This window comes from Erithacus rubecula (genome assembly GCF_903797595.1).
Source record: "Erithacus rubecula genome assembly, chromosome: 3".
In the NCBI taxonomy this organism is placed as follows: Eukaryota; Metazoa; Chordata; class Aves; order Passeriformes; family Muscicapidae; genus Erithacus; species Erithacus rubecula.
Genome location: NC_136689.1, coordinates 112189632 through 112201704, shown reverse-complemented (window position 1 = coordinate 112201704; position 12073 = coordinate 112189632). Strand labels below are relative to the sequence as shown.

The following is a 12073-nucleotide window of genomic DNA, read 5'->3' as shown; positions in this document are numbered from 1 at the left end:
CTTGTGGCTGACAAATGTTAAAACCCAATTTCTGAGAAATTCTCAGCTGGTTATAAATCAGGCATGAGACAAACTTTGCTCCCTTGAGACAACTGCCAAGTTTTTGCTCTGCATATAGATACAGTTCCTTAAAAACAGAACGTATTTACAGCCTGTAAGATACCTGCTATTTTTAATAATGATTCTCAACAAGCTAACAAATACTTTTTGTTTATATTAAAAAGTGTTGGTATGTCTGTGTAGTTTTTTGTAAGTCCATACTGTGCAACCTGTGAGGGACACAGTAGGTGATTTTCAAGTCATGCAATCAATTGAGTCCAGGCCACCCTAAGGCACAAGTCCCAGGGTGTGCACACATCAACCTTTCTAAAACAGGATCACTAGTTTACAACACTGACACGCCTAAGCAAGGGACTGACATTAACCTCGTGGTAGATTGAAATCATTCCAGGCAGTCTGTTTTGAATTTCCAAATGTGCCGTACTGTTCTAATGAGTTAATTCATTTGGTATCCATTTCCTCCTGTCAGCTGCTTTTGGAAAATAAATTGTGCATTGTTATCTTAGCCTTGTCTATCCTATTAATGGTTTAGGAAATGCAACTGAAGATTATCTGGAGTTTTCTGTGGCAGAGGTTGACCTATGACAATGTAATGATCAATCACATCTTGAAGGAGTCAGAAACTGCAAAATCATTATTCATTTTGTTTTCTGTCTGCAGTGCAGTTTTTAAAAAAAATGTTTTCCACCATTTGTGCAGAGGGGTAAAAACAAAACTGTTGTCCAGAATTTCTGAAAAACATTAATTTCAGTGTTTAAATGTCATCCACCCAGTGAGGGTGGATATAGCAATATACTACATATTCCACATTTCCCAATAGTACATTAGAATTCTTCTCTGTTGCCTTCTTGTTTGGTGTGAGTGATTATATTGGCAATTCCTGGATGGTTTCCAGTGTTTTGTGGTGCTGTGTTAGGCTGGGTGTGAGTGGGGATGGATTAAGTGCTCCCAACCCCACAGCATCTGACAGCACCAGACTCATAAAAGAGCATTGTCCAGAACAATCCTGGTGTTCCCCAAATGCTCATCTCCTTCAGTACTCTGGCCAGCCTTCACCTGTCAAATGCTGTCCCCTGACTCCCAACAGACGTTAGAGATGGCAGTACTTGTATCCTTTAATTCACTTTGGTGAGAGACACTGCTTTTAACTGGTCCTGCCTGAGTTTAGAAAACAAAGCCACCCAGGGTGCCTCTGATTCCTGTTGGAAAGCTGGAAAAACTCCCACCAGAGACAATTCCTGTCTATTAATCTATTAGTTGGCAACAGTACCCTTCCCTGCTCTTTCCAGTCCCACCACCACTTCCTAAAGCTCACCATTTTTCTTTACACATCTTCCTCAGTTTCCTAGCAAGTATTTCAAATCTGCTACTCTGTGATCATTCCAGCAACTAATTTTCAGAAATGCCTAGATATCTTTGCTCCCTGGTGTCCTGGCTGTGTTGCCCATGTCAGATTTTTGCACTGTGCTGTGTGCTAACCCCACTGCGGCACACAGCACAGTGTTACTCGTGCCCACACTCTCTCTTCTCTCCAACCACAATTAGATCATCTCAAAATATCTGTACTGCTCAGAGGCTCTAGATCTGATGTGAGGGTTCATAGATTAATTTAGCACAACTAGTTTATCTTGGGATTTAAACAAGCTACTATTTTAACAGCCCTGAATCTTTTTGGCTGTCCCTATGCTGAAGTCCTATGCTTCCCATAGGATCTGTGGGAATAAAAAGTATATAAAAAGAAAAAGAAGCACAAAACTCTTAGCCTTTCAGCCCTTCATTTCCCTGTGACTTTCAGACAGTTCTGACTTGCACACTGGAGAGACTCTGAGTTATTTTTTTATGAGAAACAGATTGAATGCGCAGGTTTTCATTGATCTCAGTGCAAGTGAAGTTCACCTCTCTGAAGAATCCCAAATCCTAACATATGGTGCCAGGAATACTCAGGACCTTGTACTTGAGTCTGTTTTCTCCTGCACTTCCTCTCTTCTCAGCATGTGGTGGAAAGACCTCTTTATTTTCCCTCATTATTCTTTTCATTGCTGCAAATGGCTTTGACCAGTTTAGCCTTACTTTAACTTCAGCCACCAAAGTGGAGCCCTGAGTTGCCCTTTAATCCTGAACTGAGGGCTGACTGGGAACAGAAGCTGCTTACACAGTGGTGAGGAAATCCATTCTCTGAGAAGGAATTCTCTACAGCCTCACGTGGCATTGGCTGAGTACAATCCTCCCCAGCACTGACGTGGTGCACAAATCTGAGCTGGGCTGAACAACTTGCACCCTGTGCACACCTGAATTTCCCTTTTCTCAAGTGTTCCACAGTGAGCATAAAAAACTCCTTCCCTGCAATTGCTGATGACTCTTAGATGGCTCTGTATACCTTGAGTGGCCTGCATGTGCCTGTTTATTTACTGGTGTCTGTGGATAGCTCATACTTCCCCTGGTGTTGAAGAGTTGCTGCTGCACGATACTCCAGAGAGAAATGGACCACAGCTTGATGTTCATAAAGAGCCCCTCAAATCCAAAATCTGTGAAAGAAAGTGCTTCTATTTAATTTTTATCCTTATTTAAAAAAAAATTATAACAATAATGAAAAATATCCTGTGTTCTCTGAAACAAAAATTGGTGAAGTCCCAGTGGAGTTTGGGGAATTGCATCAAATATGCCAGCAGAGAATTTGGCCCGTGAAGGGAAAAGAAGTCTCAATAATGCTATACCCTCAACATGAATATTTATTTTTCTTATTGCCAGTACCAAAAGATTACTTTCACTGTTCAAAACTCCAACTGCAGTTTTTACTACCAAGAATATAGCATTTAAATAGAAAAATAAAGAGTATACTATGATAATTTACAATAAAGGTATTATTTTAGCCTTAATTTTCAAGTGAAAAATTACCAAACTAAATTTCAGATAGCCTTTTATTATGTGCAAACCACTGTTGATATAATAACTTCTATTTTAGGTTGCTAGCAAAGAAAAGAACAATGTGACCCATTTAAAAACTGGCTCACAGAAAAATATCAGCAAGCCATTTATCATTTCTATTTAATTTTGGTGATAAGCACCTTCTGATGGAAACATTTCTTTGTTACAAAACTAACAGTATCATAGGATATATTTGACCATAACACACGTTCTTTGCAATGGCACTGAGAAATGGACTTACTGTTTGTTGCCAATTGTTTGGAAAAGAAGTGAAAAAAGGAAAAATTCTCACCTTTGAATTCTTCAGCAGATGAAGCCTGATTTGAAATCTCTGATTAAGAGGCAAATAACACTCACACAGCTGGATTACGGCAATGGCTGGATACAGCTAGACAAAAAATTCAAGGGGAATCTAGAGTGCATTGAAGGACAATAACATGGAAATAATATTACAGCATTAGTAATAATAATAATAATAATAATAATAATAATAATAATAATAAATTTTCTGATACAGGTGGCTGAGGAGGTGAAGATGAGATGCTCTGCAGGATCTGATTTTCACACATGAAGATGAACTGGTTGGAAAACACAGAATCACTGAATCACTAGGTAGGAAGAGACCTTCAAGATAGAGCCCAACCCATGCCCTAACACCTCAACTGAACCATGGCACCAAGTGCCACATCCAGTCTTTTTTCAAACACATCCAGGGATGCTGACTCCACCACCTCCCCTGGCAGACCATTCCAGTACTTTATAACTCTTTCCATAAAAATTTTTTTCCTAACATCCAACCTATATTTCCCTTGGCACAGCTTAAGGCTGTGTCCTCTCATTCTGTCGGTTGCTGCCTGGAGAAAGAGACCAACCCCCACCTGGCTACAGCCACCTTTCAGGAGGCTGTAGAGAGTGACAAGGTCACCCCTGAGTCTCCTTTTCTCCAGGCTGAACAACCCCAGCTCCCTCAGCCATTCCTCACAGGATTTGTGTTCCAAGCCCCTCACCAGCCTTGGTGTCTCCTCTGGATGTGCTCAAGCGTCTCAATGTCCATCCTAAACTGAGGGGACAGAGCTGGACACAGCACTCAAAGTGTGATCTCACCAATGCTGAGTACAGGGCAAGAATGTCCTCCCTGCTCCTGCTGGCCACACTATTCCTGATCCAGGCCAGGAGCCATTGGCCTTCTTGGCCACCTGGGCACACTGCTGGCTCATGTCCAGTCAGCTGTTGACCAGGACCCCCAGGTTCCTTTCTGCCTGGGCACTGTCCAGCCACACTGTCCCAGCCTGTAACACTGCAGGGTGTTATTGTGGCCAAAGTGCAGGACTCAGCACTTGGACTTGTTAAACTTCATCCCATTGGACTCATTCCATGTCTCTCTGCAGAGCTCTCCTCCCTTCCAACAGAACAACACACGCTCCCAGCTTAGTGTCATCTGCAAATTTACTAATGAAAGACTCAATTTCCTCATCCATGTCATCAATAAAAATATTGAACAGGACTGGCCTCAGCACAGACCCCTGAGTGTGAATACCAGGAGTAGATGGAATTCAGGATCCTGAGAGAAGACAGCAATTTAACAGCCTTGGACATCAGGAAAGCAAACAATGGGACTTCCTTGGAAGAATTCTTTGTGACACTCTCTTGCAGAAGAGAGGAGGAGTTCAGGAGGGCTGACTGACTTTCAAACATCACCTCTTCCAGAGCCAAGAGTTGTCAATCCCCATTTGAAGGAAGTAAAACAAAGGTGGGAGGAAGCCTGCATGGATGAGCAGTAAGCTCAAAGGTATAAAAGAAACATTCAATAGGTGGAAGTAGAGTTAGGTGACACAGGAGGAATGTAGACACTGACTGAACATGCAGGGATCGGGTTAGTAAAGCCAAAGTCCACTTGGAGTTGAATCTAGCTAGAGACATGAAGGGCAAAAAAGCAGGTTTCTACAGGTATATCAGCAGCAAAAGGGAGACTGGGTGAAATGTTGACCAACTGCTGAACAGGGCAGGTGACCCGGTGACAGAAAGCACAGAATAGACCAGTGTACTCAGTGCTCTTTTCTTATTGGTCTCTACTAGTGAAAGAAGGATCTCAGGGATCTCCATGTGTCCCTAGGAGACATGGAAACATCTGGAATAAGCAATAAGTGCCATTTTTGGAGAAGGACCAGGTTAGGGAACACTTTACCAGCCAGAATGAACACAAGTCAATCTGATGAGATGCAACCACAAGTGCTGAGGGAGCTAATGTCACTTCAAGACCTTTCTTGAAATGTCATCAGGGAAGTGTCCTGAAGACTGGAAGAAAGCCAGTGTCACTCTTTTCTTTAAGAAGAAACTACAAAATGGTTGGAGCAGTGTATGTTGTTATCTTGAGTTTAGAAAGGTTTTTGACACTGGTAGCTGTAACATTCTTCCTGGTAAATCAGTGATGTACCGACTAGATAACAGGACTGAGTTGGACTGAAAATTGCCTGAACTACTGGGCTGAAAGGACTGTGACCATCTACACAAAGTTCACCTGGAGGCCACTCACCAGAGGTGTACACTGGAGATTGATACTGGGGCCAAAAGTGTTTAACATCTTCGTAAGATACCTGGACAGTGGGAGTGAGTTCCTCCTCAGCAAGTTTACAGATGATAGAAAACTGGACCAAGTGGCTGCTATACAAATGTGACATGAGGAAAACCTCTTGAAGGTCAAAAAAGGGAAATGCCAAGTCAAAGAAACCCATAGAACTGCAGGTAGCCATGAAAGCTGTGGGGTCAACCAGCTGAAAAGCTGGTTAATACAAAGGGCCTTCTTGGCTTCCTTAGGAAGAGTTGCCAGCAGGTCAAGGGGGTAATCCTGCTCCTCTACTCAGTACTGCTCCACACCTGGAGTTCTGGGTCCTGTTGTGGGCTGTCCATGACAAGAGAGATGTTGAGCTACTGTACAGAGTCCAGTGCAGGGCCAAAAAATGGTTAAGGAACTGGAGTGTGTCCCCTAACAGGAAAGGCTGAGGTAGTGATAAAATTGGGGTGATTGAGCCATAAATAAGAAAGCTCAGGGGGATCTCATCACTCTGAATAAACACGTGGAGGAGTGATTAAAAATGATGAAGTCAGGATCTTTTCATTGGTGCCTAATGACAGGACAAGAGTCAATGAAGCAAATAAACCACAGGAAATTCCATTTAAACATAAGAAAAACAATAATTTCTGTGAAAGTGGTTAAACACTGGCACAGGTTTCCTGGAGAGATTGTGGATTCTCCATCCTTGGAGATATTCAAAAGCCAATGAGACGTGATCTTGAAATTCTGCTTTAAGCTGATCCTGCTTCGAGCAGAGGGTTTTGACTAGCTGGTTTCTAGAGGTACTTTCCCACCTCAGCCATTCTGTGAAATTATGGCTTATCTAATAAACCAGAAAGTGTTGGCTCTGTAGGAAGCCCCATGTCCCAGTCTGAATGCACAGCTCTTGTGCTGCTAAGAAGTTCTGTTGGAAAGAATTAATGTGTAAACCTGCAGGATGTAAGTGCATGTGAGATCCTGACATCCAGGGAGAGACCAGGGAGCTTTTGGCACCTGATTATGGGGTAACTGGGGGATGCTTTAGTGCTCCTCACCAGCTGTATTCCCAGAAGGCTGGGCTTTCCCATCCCCAGGTAGGGATCACAGTCACCATGAGGGCCTTGGTCCATCAGTCTGCTGGAGAGCAGGAGAGAGCTGCTGGTGGGGAGCAGCAGGCTCTGCTGGCATTGAGGCACCTGGGGAGCCCTTCTTTCAAGGAGAAGCTGCAGCTGATTTTTCCAGCCTACTTTCTAGACCTTTTGTGCTGATCTCACAAAGCACGAAGGGAATAGAGCAGGCCTGGGAATATGTGTGAAAAAATATCTCCCCCAGCCTTTTACATACTAAAGAGAAGGAGTATGTAACAGCATGACTTTTGTATCAGTTCCATAGAGATAAAACCACTTTGGAAAGCAGCTTTCTCATTGTTTAGGAAAACTAATTTTCTCCCCAGGTTTGAATTAGACAAAGTAATTTTATTTTCTCCCCAAATTCCTGTTAGTGTTATGATTATTATCAGCAAGAATTTGTTTTGAACACCAAGCATAGGAAGAAAGCTATAGTGTTTTATTTTTCACATCATCTTTTGCTAGTAAACTTTGGTTTAGACCACTTACTCTGTTCATGATTAATCCACTCATGAGTCTTTACATTTTAAAGCAAATTGAGTTAGGTGATCTTTTCTGTAGTGCGTTTTCAATGTACGAGAGATTATAAGGACCAGAAAAGCATTCTGTGCTCTGCAATACAATTTGACAACTAAAAAAATAACCCAAAACAACCCAATAAAAAAGAAAGTAAGATAAAAACAAGATAACATATGGGAGAGTGAACGATGCTATAAGTGTCCAGTTAGCTAAGTTTATTGGAATTTCCAGCACATGAAAGATGAATATGATAACTGGTGGGAGTATGAAGATGTTGTGATATTAATAAGAATGTAATTCCATAAGAAATTGTCTTGTGATTTATATCTAATAATATTACTGAAATGAGGCTAATGAAGGCAATCAATCCTATATAATACACTTAGGTAAATCTGATTCTCATAGCATTTTTGATAGAAAGAGGATAGATTTGCTTCTCCCAGCAATCCCTGCTGACATGAAAACTCCCACTGAAATCAATTGACAAGCAGACAGGGGAGTAAATAAACCTCTGTGGATGCACTTCTGCTCTGCCTTGCTTCTGTAGTTCCTCTCTCATGACAATGTCCTTAGAGTCACATTTTCTGTAAGAAAACTGCTCCAGTGCATCTGGAGCACAGTCTCATCCCTTACTGCTCTACTAAGTAACTCTGCCTGCTGTGAAAGGTGCCTCTGCTCTTGCTTACTTGGGGACAGATCAGAGTCCTTTGCTGTGCTATACCAGTCTCTCCAAAATAAATACCTTTGGGTCTTTATGCAATTAGCTGGTCTACATTGCACCCCACACTGCCTGGTTTTACTGATATTACACTAAAGGAAGGCAAACTTCATTTTATTTCCCCAGTCTTGAAGAACACTGCAGACTGCAATGCATGTTTTCCCACCCCAGCCTCCCTTTCTCTAAGCAACTGAAATCAGTTAGATTTAGCAGATCCCTGAAAGCATACAGACTCTTATTTCTCTTTTTGTTCCCTTCCTTGTTCCATTATCCATTTTCCTTGGAAAGGAATTTATAATGTGATTTATAATATGTGTCTTTATAGCATTTGGAAGAACACCTATTTCTTCAGAGAAATGTCATGGGATATATTTAAAAACACAGAAATTTTAGAAACCTGGCACTACTTGTCTTTGCTTGAAGTGCAGACTCACAGTTGTCCTTAAGAAGGAAATCTACAATGAAATTACTAATCTTGTGAATCGTTTTGTGGATGTTAAAGTATGACCTCTGTTCTAGGTGGACTGTGAAGAGAAGCTCCCAAATGCATTTATCTCCTCATGCCCAACATCTGCCTCTTCAGGATTCTGGAAATGGACATTTTAGCAGAGGTTTCTGTCTCTGTCACCATGCTTTAAGTCAATGGCAATCACGTTTTAATGTCAGTGAGGCAGGACAAAATCTCGTGTAAACAGCAGTGCTCACATCTTTCCTCATCTCAAGATCCTTGCTGACATCTGACTTCACACCTTACATACATTCAAATACTTAAGTAAGCACAGATATGTGACAGCAAGGAGCTACAATGGTGAAGAAAAGGATGTGAATAGAAGGTTGGATTAAAGGTGCAGTGCTATAGACAAGATCAAAACATCTATTTTTCTGTGCAAGTTTTTTCTGTATCTCAGTCCAAGCAGCTGTTGAGGCAAACAGCATGAAGTACAGGAGATTAGGGGCAAATACATTTGAACCATAAGATGCATGGAAAAACTGCAGTCTTATCTGAGCTTGGTGAGAAGAACCTGAGAAATTACATGTACTGGAGAAACACCAGTGACACAGCAAACACAGGAATGGCTACTGGTTTTTATATTTTTTCAGAAAAGGAAAGATTTTAGTCCTGACTGCTTTTTGTGTTTGAGGTTACTTTCAAAACCACTTAGCACAGAGAAGATTAGATCCTGGCACTGTTGTGCTGTCATCACTGTAAATTCATTAATGTTTCACTGAACTGTTTTCTAATGCCATTGGACTGCCCCATGTCACATGTGTTGTGTCTATGAATGCTCTCTTTGTCTCCCTGTGTAGCAAGGAAGGTGAAAGGCACTGGAATTGAACTCATTCTTCAAGCTGAGAATCTTTGCAATCATAAATAAAGGCAGTCCCTTCAGCTTAACATTCATTGCCTCCTTTCTCATTTAAAAACAGATGTCAGCACAAGAAGAAGGCAGGTGCAGAGTGCCTCTTTCAGCTGCTTTTGAAGGAAAGCAGGAAGTGAATAAGTCACAGGGAGCTGTGTTGTTTGGATCTTTAGAAAGCATTTATATCTTCTAGATATGTTTCTGCTAATGAGAGTGTGAGATGCCAGCTCCTTGGAAGTTAGAGTATGCACTCTCATCAACTCTGATGGATGCAGTGTGTATGGGAATATAATTTAAACATGAGGATATGAGGAATGATTTATTAAGTTACCACAGAAAGTACTTAAGAAAAAAAATCTAATATTAGAAAAAATGTCTGTCATAGTTGAATGCTATATAAACTACAACATTTGTTATAAACTGGAAACTCCAAATGGATGCTCATCATACACTGTAGCACTGTCTGAAAATGCATATAAATATTCTGAATAGTAGCTGTAAAATATTTCTTCACTAAAAAGAAGCCAGACTCCTGAACTTAATGAAGGCCACAAATGATTGTTGTCAATTGTATTATTGCTGTTAAAGCCAGCAGCAATGTTTTCTGAGAGCATACTATGTTTGGGTGTATGGTGAGAATCTGACTACTGCCATTTTTCCCTTAGGCAATCTAACTTCCACAGAAAATAGTGTCCTTTTATAACGAGGGCAAGATCAGACACAATATGAGCCATGGTCTCTACAAGATGCCAGAGGTGAGGTGAGCAGGAAAGAATAAACAGCACTATAGCCCCTTTCTCTTCTCTTTCCACATCTATCAGGTTTGATGTGGGTGGAAACACGCTATTCTTTGTAAAGAGCTGGCACAATTTGCCCTCATTAGCAAAGCATGCCCACTTTATTTTTGTCATTCTTGCTTGTACCTCATTTGAAACACCACACTGAAGGGATTTTACAATGTCTGGGATTTTAACTGTGAAAGGAGTTTACAAGAAAAAACGCCTGCAGCTTCCTGAGCTTGATGCACTGCATTGTCTGGCATGGATTTCACTTTCCCTGTGACACTGAAAAAGCACTGCCACAGAACAACTTGCTTTGATGCCCTATGCTAGCAAAGAAGTTGTGTGATAAACAAGCTTTTAATCCTGTATTTCTACACTTTTACTAAGTCAGTCACAACTAGACAAAGCTGCGTGTCAATGACTGTGCCAAAAGCTGAACAGAGATGGTTAAAGAGGGTAGGAGAAAAAGTGCTCACAGGAAGCACAGAGAAGAATTGTACTTTAGAAGCTTTGTCAGTGCTTTGATTTAGTGCCATCAGTCCTACTGCAGCAGGCCTTCTACTAAGTGCTAGTGTAGACAGTCCAGGAAAACTCCCAATGCTTATGACCTGAAAAGTATCTTCTGCCTCCCTGAATTCTAAGGAGGGATCTGCCACAGCAAAAAAACGTGCTGGGACTCACGAGGAGCCAGCCCTTTCATATGATAAGGTCTCTATTCAAAGAGCTGTAGTGTAATCAAAGTACATAAGCAGCCAAATCTCAGCATCAGATTCTCAGGAAAAAGCCCTGCTGACTCCTTCCATATGATGCCAGTCCACACGTGTCACAGAGGTGAAAAGACATCTTCTGCATGAAGGGAATACCCAGCACTAAAATGAATGTTAACTACCCAAGACAGAGTTTTTCAGTGCTAAAGTTAGCAGTTTGGGAAGCAAAACAGGAATGTAAGTAGTAAAGGACCTTTTCTGCTTACCTGAAAGTTGTCTTGTTGCCTGAAATCTTCACAATATCCTGAAGTATTGCACTGTCTCCTGGTGCTACTCCTCTGTTCCTTTTTCAGATGAAGAGAGGCTGAGCTTATCTGCTCTGTTGATGCAGATACAATAAAACACACTGTGCCACGAACTAACTCCCTTCCTGTGGAACAAACATTAGGAAGCAGCTGAAGAGATATTCAAGACTCCCGTGTTTCAATGTAAACCAGAAAATGCCTGTTTTCAGATTCTTAAACAGGAGGGTGCAGACTATGTAATACAAAATATAATCACAAGAATAGAAAGTCTGATATCAAATTCTTCTTTTTAGTGAAGAAATCTCTGATGCTTTCTCCCCTTGCCCTTTTTATACAGAACTGAAGTACACAGATGCACTGTAGGACATTGATAGAGTATCAAAGCCATTGCATGGCTCTAAATTACTGCACAGAAATCTGGAGAATTTTGGAAAATATTTCATATTCAGTGTAGGAAAAAAAAAAAAAATTAAATGGTAGTTGTTTGAAGTTGCTCAGTGGCTTGGAAAGTTACCAGTTCCTTTTAATTTCCGAATATGAACATTTCTGTGTCTGTGAAAGATCTCAGTTTTTTGAGGCTGTGGTTCCTTTTATCACACATTTAACCTGAGCCAAGTACTGCATTATTTTGGATGATATTATCACCCTGGAAGAATACTAACTTAGGAAATCTGTGTTCATTGTTTCTATACAAAACATTTGATTTAGAACAAAATCAGTTGCTTTTTCCTAGTTAGCTACATGACATGTGATTAATCATTGGTAAAAATATAAATCTGAATGCAAATGTCTCCTCTTCCAGGGTTCCAGTTGATCAGTTTTGAATTGCCACACTGAAGATGTGAGCTAAGAGCCTCTCTAGCAGCATTACAGTGACACATTGCCTGTCATTCACTGCCTGTCCTCCTTTTAAGTACTTGCTCCTTCATAATTATTATCTGCAATTGGCCACTGGACTTTGAAACTGCAAACTGCTTTCCATATCTTTTGTTTCCTGCTGTATATACATTGAAATCAC

At 41.0% G+C, this 12073-nt stretch overlaps 1 long non-coding RNA gene across 1 annotated transcript; it reads right to left on the bottom strand.

Moving 5' to 3' along the window:
* Positions 1–320: 320 nt before the first annotated feature.
* On the bottom strand, positions 321–11119 carry LOC306800045. Its single transcript, XR_013773747.1, has 3 exons — positions 11017–11119; positions 3278–3373; positions 321–2585 (listed from the first exon to the last, which is right to left on the bottom strand). It is a non-coding gene; the product is annotated as an uncharacterized lncRNA (long non-coding RNA).
* Positions 11120–12073: the final 954 nt, after the last annotated feature.